The following is a 12,500-nucleotide window of genomic DNA, read 5'->3' on the forward strand; positions in this document are numbered from 1 at the left end:
ATACTAAAAACACGAGTGTGTTCGAGTTTGATATTTTATTTTGAAGATATTTGTACATTTTCGTCTGAGCCGAGGCCATTAAAGATTTCAAGCCTTCTCGATCTTCTCTTCGGATGACGTGTTGATAGTTGCAGATTATTGAACTAGCCACTAGATCCAATCCTCTTTTGCCCCTGCCCTCTGGAATTCCCTCTCTGTTCCTCATTTTCCTGTACACATTCAAGAGGAACGTTAATTACGTAGATGTTACTGGATTCATTGGTGTGCTAGTTTATGAGAAACTTTGGAGAGGCTAAAATATGTGAGGTGAGAGAAAGGGAAAGACAAATACGTGTCTTTGTGGAGGTGGTATAAGAGCAGATGCCACTGTGGTGGTGGTGGTGGTGGTAGTAGTAGTAGTAGTAGTAGTAGTAGTAGTAGTAGATTCAGAGAGAGGAGACAGAGGTTGCAGAGAGTCAGGGTTTGTGATGTGTTGATAAGAGACTTCATGCCAACCAATATTCTCTGATTGCAGTCATGAATGTGTTTGTAACAGAAGCCCTGTCTCCCTGTCTCGGTCCAGTGAGCACATAGTCCAGAGCTCCCTCCTCTTTTTTCGAGGACATATGGAAAGTCCTTTTCTTCCTGCTTGTCTCTTCCACAATAACTGTTTCATGCAATGGGGGTACTTACTGTTCCATCTCCTTTTTCATACAGATTTGTCTTTAATGTTGTAGGTGATACTTAATGTCGTTGCTTATTTGTGAGGTTTTCTCTGTCAAATTTATAATTCCAGTTAACGATGTAAAGTACTGTCTGTAGTCTGATATCTTCATGGGGCCTGTTGTTGTGATGGTGGTGGTAACTGCTTCTGCTATTGTTGCAGTTATCCACTATTTTGTCTTCTACGTTCTCCTCTCCTACGATAAAGCCAGTATTACCGCTCACATAGCATCAGACTAACGTTCTTCAAAACGGTTCTGACCCTAAATGCAGATTCTGCGATACATTTGACGAAACAATAGACCATCTCGTCTCGGGATGTCTTGTGCTGACACCAAACGAATGCAAAAACCACCACGATAGGGTAGGGCAGTGTTTACATTGGAAAATATGTAAACACTACAAAATCAGCACTCCTGATTATTGGTATGGACATCATCCTAGACCAGCCGTTGAAGGTAAAAATGTCACTATCCTCTAGGATTTTCCAGTCAACACCGACAGAACGATCCAGGATAATCGACCAGACATAATTATTAAAGAGAGAGAAGAAAATACTTGTAGACTTATAAATGCAAGTGTTCCCACTGATAAATATATATTTGTAAAGGAATTTGACAAATTAAGTAAATATAAGAACCTGGAAATTAAAATACAAAAGATGTGACATCTTAAAGCGAGAACTCTTCCTGTTATTGTGGGTGTGCTAGGTGGGATAAGAAAGGGATGTCATAAACATCTATGTAATATCCCAGGAGAACCATATCTCAGAGAAATCCAAAAGATTGTGCCGACAAGTACTGCTTACATCCTTAGAAAACCCTATCGATTTAAATGTATGTGTTGTATTACACGAAGATATTTCGCTACGGCCCCTGACACTTCTCCACCCAAAGCTTTCAGTCATACTGTAACATCTCTTATCCTTCACTCACCCCAAGATGCTGGGTATGTCTCGACAAGTGACTGTAACAAACATGCAGATTAAAAGTAAATATTAATAATAATAATAATAATTCTTTTTACACTAAGCACAAGTCCTAAAACATTTGGGAGAGGGCTACTAATCGACGAGTCGATTACATCGACCCTTGTGCTTAACTGTCGCTTATTTTTTCGACTCCCAAAGCATGAAAAGAAATGTAGATTTCGGCGGCGTTAGAACTCAGAGGATAAAGGCTAAGACTTGCTGCTAAGCACTTTCCTCTTGTCCGACGTACTAAGAAGAACAACAACAGCAGCAACCACAACCACAACAAAAACAAAAACAACAACAACCACTACAACAACAGCAGCAGCAGCGACGACGAGAACAACAACAATAATAATATCAAAGAGTAGTAGTAATAATAATAATGATAATGATGATAAATAATGAGTATGCTAAATGAGAAACAGGTGCGTGCACTGTATTAAATTTCTGATCTCTCTTTTCTTCTTGGTGTTGGCGTTAATGCTATTGTTGCAGTTGTTGTTGTTGTTGTTGGTGGTGGTGGTGATAGTGGAAGTGGTTGCTCAACTAATTTTGCTATAGTTATTACTGTTGTTGTTGTTGTTGTTGTTGATGAAGATTTAAGTTCTTTCATGCAGGTGAAATACATTTGAAAGAAGAGTGAAGGCTATGGTTGTGGTGGTGGTGGTGGTGGTGCAGGGGTCGATATAATGGATGTGAGTGGAGTTCCGCGGAGTATGAGCGGGAGTAGCTGTGAGTTTAGAGTGGAGTGAGTGCCGGTGAGTTTTAGGTATCTAGTGGAGGTGGGGGAGCGGGGGTAAGGCAAGGGGGTGGGGAAATATCTGAAGTGCAAACAGATTACAGAGGATCTGAAATATGTCAGACGGTGGGTGTGTGGGGTGAAAGGTAGATAGGGTATGTTTGGGTAGAAGGATAAGGGGGTATTAGTGAGAAGGAGGTGGTGAGAGGGGGGAAATTGAGCAAGAAAGAAAAGAAAAAGTCAGGAACGGAGAAGGGTAATATGAGTTACATCGAATAAAAGAATAGCGTTACGCACACACACACACACACACACACACACACACACACATATATATATATTTGTATATGTATGTGTGTGTGTATATTCATATATATATATACATGTATGTACATATCTGTATACATATATAGTATATATATGCATTTACCTTCACTCACACTCGCATGCGATTAAAGTACATATTTACAAACACACACACACATGGGTGTGTGTATTTATGTACATACAAATATATATACACACACATATATATGTGCATATATACATACATGCACATAGATGTCGGTATTTAATATGATGTATATGTATGTATAATATATGTGTATATATAAGAATGGCTGGAGTTAATTATACCTGGCAGCGATACAGCGACTGATGCGGCTAACGATAGTTCACTTCCTGAGCACCTGCTTTCTTTAAATGGGATAGTTTCACCTTAAGCAATCTTTCTTATACATACATATGTGTATACATATACACATACATGCATGCATATATATATATATATATATATATATATATATATATACAGAGAGAGAGAGAGAGAGAGAGAGAGAGAGAGAGAGTATATGTATACATATACATATATTCATACATATGTATATATATGTATGTATAACATTTTATATATATGTATATATATATATATATATATATATATATATATATATATATTATATAGGCGCAGGAGTGGATGTGTGGTAAGTAGCCTGCTTACCAACCACAAGGTTCTGGGTTCAGTCCCATTGCGTGGCACCTTGGGCAAGTGTCTTCTACTATAGCCTCGGGCCGACCAAAGCCTTGTGAATGGATTTGGTAGACGGAAATTGAAAGAAGCCCGTCGTATATGTATATATATATATATGATGGGGGGACAAACAAAGACACACAAACATACACACACACACACACACACACACACACACACACACACACACTGAAACATACACATTCACACATATACTATATGTGTGTATTATGTGTGTGTATTTATATATATATATATATATATATATACTCATAGGAGCATATAATCACCCAATAACACACACACACACACACATATATATATATGCGCATAATATATATATACAATATATAAATGTTTACGTGCGTGTGTGAATATGTATGTAAGCCCCTGTGTGTGTGTGAATGTGTGTGCGCGTGCATGTGTGGTGCCACATTGTGAAACGCCAGGATTCAACGTGTTTCAGAATATCGCAATAATTTCAAGTTGGTCGTAAATTAATGACAACGGCAAAACGACGGAAACTAAATAGTTTTACTCTTAATAACTTGTATAACTTTCAATATTTCGGCTATAAAAGCCTTCTAGTGATGAACAAGGGGAGAGTAAGTGTCGTTCGTTCTGACTAGCGCAGATGTGTACGGCTGGCGTATGTATGGGTCACCATGTGCAAAGAGATAGTGTTAAATTTCCCAATTAGCGCTCGAGAAATCCTTGTCTGCAGTCAAATATCGGCTTTAATTGTTTTATGAGTTTTCGTGGTGTACCGCATAGAATGTATTAAATGCGGCAGATGTACATCGCTAGCACCAACGCCTTTGCTTCGTTGGGAAAGCAAAACATTCTCACAAACACTTCATCAGCCAGATAACATCTAAAGCAACACAGTAATCAGGATATCAATGGACATCATCAAAGCCATAGGGCGGTATATCGGAAATCTGAGAATCAGAGGCCCTTTTTATTAAGCAATTAGAGTTGCACGGCTCTAATTGGCTAATTAAGCAGTATTAATATGCACATGTTGTACTCCGAACTCGACATCTCATCTCGTAACATTACAGATTCATAACTGCGTTCGCTCCGCGTTATTCGTGATTATAGTGTTTAATGAACGCAATGTTAAAATATAAGGCAAACTATTAAATTATAAGGCAACAATAAAAGGCAAAATACTATAAAACAAAAAAATATAAACCTTTTTGTTTTAGCTCGTCTTCACTCCTTTATTTCCAACATCAATTGTTGTGGTGTTCCTAACGACACATTCGCGCACACATACATATATTATATTAAATTATATTACTTTATATTATATTATAGATTGAAGTGTATTATATATCAAATATTGTCCTGGATATTATATTTTTATCAAATTATAGCATGTGTTTGTATATGTGTGTGTGCGTGTGTATAAGTGTTATTGTGTTTACATATGTTTGTATTGGCAGTAGCTGATGATTAGTTCTTTTGTTACTCGGAGTTTCACAGTCGTAGTATTGATCGGTTCGATAATATAAGATGAATGCGCCGAGTAGGTTTGAACGATTTCGTATACTTCACAAAGACTTGATCTCCAGATCAAATTGGAAAACAAAAACACGACGTTACTCCGTTTTAACAGTCCATATACTTTGGCTATTACCATGAACATAACCAACAACACACTGTCTCACACATACAGTAAATTTTCCAACACTAATCGTATTAAGCACCCGATCTGGGTTAGGGTTAGGAACACTTCGAGATTACAGATTGAAAAATCAGAAGACCAAAGTATGTTAGTGCTTCCTCATATCTACACAAGAAATGTTGTTCTTCATGAAGTTTTGTAGTGAATCACACCCGTAGATTATTTTGAGAGTGATAAATTAGATTTTCTTATTTTCCTGTTATTTTAGCATTTTTACTTACTTCCTCATCCCCCCCGTATCACCGTATACATTGGACGATTTGTCCTCTTAAGAGCTGGATTAGTCAACCACCTGAACGAACAAGCATTAAGAAAAAATCAAACAGCTTGCGAGATGATCCTGCAGTTGCGTCCTCCGCGGCAGATTTGTAATGAATTTAGCTTAAGCACTTTTGCAATGAATTTGGCTTAATTTGCAAGTCAGGTGGCGATCTGAGCAGGCATGGTTAAAATACAGGAAGTCATAGCCTAGCTGGTGATGCCAGGAGACACGCAGTTCAAGTGTTACATCCGTGAATAGAATTTTAGCATGACCTGCTAGTCGAAGCTGCCTGCCAAGCTCTTGCAAACATATAATAATTCTAGTGAAATACATTCACTGAGAGATTTAGAAATATATTATTTCTAAATTTGAAATCAGTGAATGCATTTCACTAGAATTATTATGTTTAAAAGAACCTGACAGGCATCTTCGACTAGCAAGTCATGCTACTCCAGACTGATGACGAGCAAAGACTCAGAAACATGTCTCTGGATGCAGGCTTAGCTGGGTGGAGGTGCTTGTCTCCCCCTTGTAAACATAAGGACACAGGAAATGTGTCAAGGCCGACAGGGAGCGGTGCAGCTTCCTAGGTCTAACCAACAGTAGTATTATTCCCTTCAGGGGACTGTCACATTAAGTTGACAGCATACAACAACTTCTGGAAAGTTTTACAGATTTTTACAGTTCCAATGATGGCTTCGAATCAGCTTTGCCCTTTCTGATTTTGAGAGGCTTAATTTCACAAAATTGATATTTAGGCAATATGTTACATATCCCAGAGCTCCAATAATTACAGGTATAAACCTGAACGTGTAATCTGGATAGAGTAACAGCAGATTTCTCGATAGTTAGGCATTGATATTCTCTTTTTCACTGATCTTTAGCTTCAAGTTAACATCCGCTATGTATGTATGTATGTATGTATGTATGTATGTACATATGTTTTTCGTGGTTAGATGATTCGGCATCTATTTCTAGCATATAGGAGTCCACTTTTGCTGGTCATTCCTCTTATTTTTGTATGTAATATAATTTTAATCTTCGAATTTTTTTTAATATGCTAGACCACTGGTTTAAAAGAGTAAAAAAAGAGTATATATATATATATGTGTGTGTGTGTGTGTGTGTGTGTGTGTGTGTGTGTGTGTGTGTGTGTGTGTATTATGAATGCATGCATGCGTAGGTGTGTATGAGATTGTGTGAGCGTGAGTGCATACTTGTGTCTATGTGTGTATTGGGATGTGTTTACTGGTCTTTGAAGTATTAACAGCCCCTGTAAAGCCATAAAACAGCCGATTATTATGACAAATATATATAATGAAGCAGAGAGAGACCACTGATAATCGTGTTGTTGAAATATTTGACACAGACACACACACAGAAGGTAGGTAAGAGAGTGAGAGAGTAAGGGGAAGAGTGAGGTGGAAAGATACGAAGACAGGAGAGCCAAGAGGAGCAATAACAGAAGGGGAAGGAGGCAGACAAAGTGAGAGAGGAGGAGGAGTGTGTTTGTGTGTGAGTGTGTGCGCGCCTTTACGTCAATAGGTCAGTTAAGCTTCACTGTCAAGCTGGAATTTCGTCTATTTTGACCGACCTATGTATATATATTTGCGTGAACTTGATCTGCCCAGCTGTGATGGTACCAGAGTGACCGAGCTCAGAATTCCCTGCACGAAAGCCCCCCCAAACATATTCGATTACAATATCGAGGGGGGATTAGCATAACTTTGCACAGTAGCATTGAACAACGTTAAACACATTATATGCATTGCGATGGCGGTTTCAATTCCGTGTCGCGTTCTTAAGACGGAGTTTCTTAATTCAGAAGTTTATCTATTCGGTCAGGATTGCTTTCAGATTAAACAACTTCTTCTTCTTCTTCTTCTTCTTCTTCTTCTTCTTCTTCTTCAAATGCATCACAATCATACATGTGTGCAACATGCATCACAACCATATGTGTGCGACATGGTGATCTCATATCAAGATAAACAGCACATGGCCTTGCAGGTGGGGCCCAGTTAGAATTTTCTCCAAGCTGAGTAGCGCTTACCGCTCAACAGGTCCCTGAATAATGGTTGTTTAAAGATGTTGAACAAAACACCCGCATTTCCTGAGGTAAATTAATCAAACCCCATCGAATTCCTCTCAGCACGTGGCTATAATGCTCCCCCGCTGCTCCTGCTCATGATCAGAGATGCACATATCGTCAGCCACCAAGGGACATGCTCAACTGGTTAAGGTCAAACAACTGACAAGCAAATCTGTGGTATTGAGTAGAATATTTGCTGTAACCCATCTTTTTATACCAAGACAAAACATGTACATGATAACACTTCCAATCAGTTAAGATCAGAAGCCATGAGAGTCAGTGCCTGGTACTGCATTAAGGCATTATTATTATTATTATTATTATTATTATTATTATTATTATTATTATTATTATTATTGCTGTTGGTGTTGTTGTGGTCGTCATGTCAAATGTCTCTCATCTCGTTTAATTTGATCAGACAAATGTTCTGCTTTTTAAAACATGTTCTCAATAAGACAACATGGCGCCTGCGTGACATTGCTTGAGGTTGATGTCACAGGGACATCTACTACAACAACCGGTTGCAGTTGCCACAGGCTGCCGCTACTACTACTACTACTATTATTACTGCTGCTGTTGTTGTTGTTGCTATTACTCTAGTTACTACTGTTGCTACTCATTACACCAAACTACTACAACAACTGTTGCGAATGACACGCCACGTACACCACCACCACCACCACCACCTCTACAAAGCTACCATTATGACAACAAGAACAACAACTACTACTATTACTAACTCTGTAAAATCAACTCAACTATCACCGTCACCACTGCAACCACCACCACCACCACCACCACCAATACCACTACCAGTACCACCACCAGCTCGACCACTACCACTAACATAGCTACTACAATCTACGCCTTTCGTAATGTCGCCTTCGTATTAATAAAAAATAAATGCGCCCTTTTTAAAGCCTAGCCAGGCTCATGGGCCCGGTTTCCCGGTTTCAATGGCGTATGCGTTCCTCAGCTGGACGAGACGCCAGTCCGTCACAGCATTACTCATTTTTGCCAGCTGAGTGGACTGGACCAACGTGAAATGAAGTGATTTGCTCAAGAACACAACGCGTCGCCCGGTCCAGGAATCGAAACCACAATCTTACGATCATGATGCTGACGCCCTAACCACTTAGCCACGCGCCTCCACAATGTCGCCTTCGTAGTATTTCCAGAATGTCCATTGATCGAATGTTGTATGCCCGTCTCAAGGCACTGCATACAATATTTCGTATATTGAACAGGAAACTACAACATAGGTAGATTAGGGTTAAGACCCTAGACTCACTTAGTCTGAATAAATAAGGTTTTACCGTTTAACTTTTGCCTGTATCGGTAATTGGACTGAGGCCATGTTGGGCGGCGCCATGTTGAAGTCGAGCAGATCAACACAAGGACTTATTTCAAAGTCTAGATCGCTTATCGGTTTTTTTTTTGGCGAACCGCTATGTTACGGTGACGTAAATAACACTACTTGTAAGGCGGTGTAGGGTGACAAACTCAGACACACAATCACACACACATCGATATATATATATATATATATATATATATATATATATATATAAATGCCAACCAAGTGTGGCGTCCTATACGGGACAGTGCTACTGACGTTTATAGCCCCAGGAAGACATGTCCTCCAGCTGTCTAACGACACAAATTCTGCGTTCGATTAGTATTTGCGAGGGAAGATCATCACTCCTATCTCTACCCTTACGTGAGACAAACGGACTCGAGTTTCTGGGTGGTTATCCGTCCTCAGTGTGTGTTAATCATGGACAGACAAACTGATGAAAATTCACCACACTCGCAAAATGCTATATGCTTTTTCCAGCGACGAACCGTCGCTGATCTCGAAAAAGGAGAAATAAGCTTTATTTAGTTTCTGAGCGAGATGTAAGCAGTAGCCGAATGCCGAACCGTTAAGTTACGTGGACGTAAACACACTGACACCAGTTGTCAAGCGATATTGAGAGGACACAAACACAGACACAAAGACACACAGACATTAATATATACATACATACATATATTAGTGTGTGTGTGTGCGTGTGTATTTTATATATATATATATATATATATATATATATATATATATATATATATATATATATATATATAGAGAGAGAGAGAGAGAGAGAGAGAGAGAGAGAGAGAGAGGGGTAAGAATGGAGAACAAATTTCAAAGGTCAAGCCCCTTTATCAAATTAAATCGTTACGCATTTAATTTGATAAAGAGACTTGACCTTTGAAGTTTGCTCTCCATTCTTACCTATATTCTTACTGGTTCTTAACAGCGCTAACGAGTTGCACTGTAATAAAGGATATACTTTTTATATACATCTCATAATTATATATATATATATATTCTTTTACTTGTTTCACTCATTTGACTGCATCTATCCTGGAGCATCGCCTTTAGTCAAGCAAATCGACCCCAGGACTTATTCTTTGTAAGCCTAGTACTTATTCTATCGGACTATTTTGCCGAATCGTTAGATTATGGGGGACGTAAACACACCAGCATCGGTTGTCAAGCGATATTGGGGGGTCAAACACACACACACACACACACAAACACACACACATGCACAACCACATACACACACACACACACACACACACACGCATATACGACGGTTTTCTTTCAGTTTCCGTCTACTAAATCCACTCACAAGGCTTTGGTCGGTTCAAGGTTATAGTAGACGACACTTGCCCAAAGTGCTACGCTGTGGGACTGAACCTGGAACCATGTGGTTGGGAAGCAAGCTTCTTACCACACGGCCACGCCTGTGCATTTATATATTCACACTTCTGCCCATGCTGATTCCTCTATGCAATGATTCTTTATTCTTATGATTCTTGGATGCTTTATTTTGGTGCTTATATAAGATCGATTCCTTTATTTTTTCGCAGTTCCTTACGGGGACAGATAGAATGCTAGATTGAGCAAAATCGATTTTTTTTTAGAAATAAACGAAACGCCAACTATAAAACGAGGTACGTTACTTTTGAAAAGTCATCTGAGCAGACACATCTGCACCTATGATGCATAACAATTTAATTGTACAACATTTCACTTGTTAGGTACCGATGCATGATGTGTCGAAACGATCGTAGTGGTTCTGAATAACAATTCCTTCGAATTCCATTTTCTTTCTCGCATTTTTCATATAAAATCTACGGACTCAAAGAAATTCCTGGAGTAAAATCCAGTGTTGACATGAGATAGCCGAATACTGTGGACGGGCTTAACAACATATTACAAGGTGTATACTCGAATGAATGTTAATTAATGTTTCGCTTGCAAAGTTGTGCCAATTAGTTTCGTTATTAAAAATCTCAGAAATAATGTGGTCAACTGAAGTTTTCAGTAAACGAATGAGATCTTCTGATCTGGTTTTGTAATGGGAACAGTGGGAATATGTAAGTGTTGTCTAAAAGTTCAAGCTGCAACTGTTTTTGTTTTTTTTTCTTGAGCTTGTTCTCCAAATTCCAGCGATAAAAGTTTATTAGTTTAGAAGCATCCTCTTCTTTGTCGGGAGAATTTGAGGAATTCAAACAAAAATTTATACTCGTCCATAACAGAAAAAATGTGAGTAGTAGTAGTAGTAGTAGTAGTTGAAAAAGAAGAGGAGGGGAGTCGGAAGAAGAAGAAGAAAAAGGTGAAGAAGAAATGATGATGATGAAAGGGGGAGGAAGGAGAAGAGGAGGTGGAGAAGACGAAGAAGAAGAAGAAATGATGATGATGAGGAGGTGGTGGAGTAGACGAAGAAAAAAACAACAACACCAAAGGATGATGATGATGAAGGAGAAGGAGGTGGAAGAAGAGGTGAAAGAAAATTTAATTTCTGTGTTAAATTGAAAATAGAGAAAAAATAATTAAAACCAAATAAAATGGAAATTTAACGTAAAATGAAAAACATTTGTGTTGTGGTGGTGGTGGTGGTGGAGGTGGAGAAGGTGGTGGTGGAGGTGGAGATGGAGGTGGAGGGGGGACAGTAGTGGTGGAACTAGTGTTAGTAATGATCGGTTGTGATGTCGGTGGCGCTGAGGTGGTTGCGATAGTAGTGGTGGTTGTGGTGACGACGGAGGTGGCGGCGTTGTTTGTCGTGGTGTTTGAGCGATGATGAATGAAATATCAATGAGACAGTTACCCACCCAAACGATTATTTACACACACACACACACACACACACACACCACAACCAACACAAATATATACGTATACGCAAACACACTCGATTATTAAACTTCTTCCGCAACGAACACACACACACATATCTATACACATACACACACACACAAACTTACACACTCAAATACCAACCTCATTACACAACCAACACACACACGCATACACACACGTGCAAATACACATACACCTACATACATTCACATTTATTACATATCTAAGGATGGTGCGATTAGACAATCGGTAGTGCGTCGGACAAAAAAAAAATCAATCCATCCAGCTTCTCCGCCCACTATTCCTGGTAGAATCACGGCGGGGCAGAGCCCTCAGGCCCCCTCCTCTATAGATTCCTATCAGAAGCAACCGTTATTACACTTTCCGAATGGATTCCCAGGCTTGATCAATGGAACAATGGATACTCTTTTCTACTCTAGGCGCAAGGCCCGAAATTTTGGGGGATGGAGCGGAGGGGCAGTCGATTAGATCAACCCCAGTACTTAATTTATCGACCCCGAAAGTATGAAAGGGAAAATCGACCTCGGCGGAATTTGAACTCAGAACATAAAGACAGACGAAACACCGCTAAGCATTTCGCCCGGCGTGCTAACGTTTCTTATTTCTTTACTGCTCGCAAGGGGCTAAACATAGAGGGGACAAACAAGGACAGACAAAGGGATTAAGTCGATTATATCGACCCCGTGCGTAACTGGTACTTAATTTATCGATCCCGAAAGGATGAAAGGCAAAGTCGACCTTGGCGGAATTTGAACTCAGAACGTAGAGGCAGACGAAACACCGCTAAGCATTTCGCCCG

Source organism: Octopus bimaculoides, chromosome 18, assembly GCF_046866305.1.
Source record: "Octopus bimaculoides isolate indiv1 chromosome 18, ASM4686630v1, whole genome shotgun sequence".
NCBI lineage: Eukaryota > Metazoa > Mollusca > Cephalopoda > Octopoda > Octopodidae > Octopus > Octopus bimaculoides.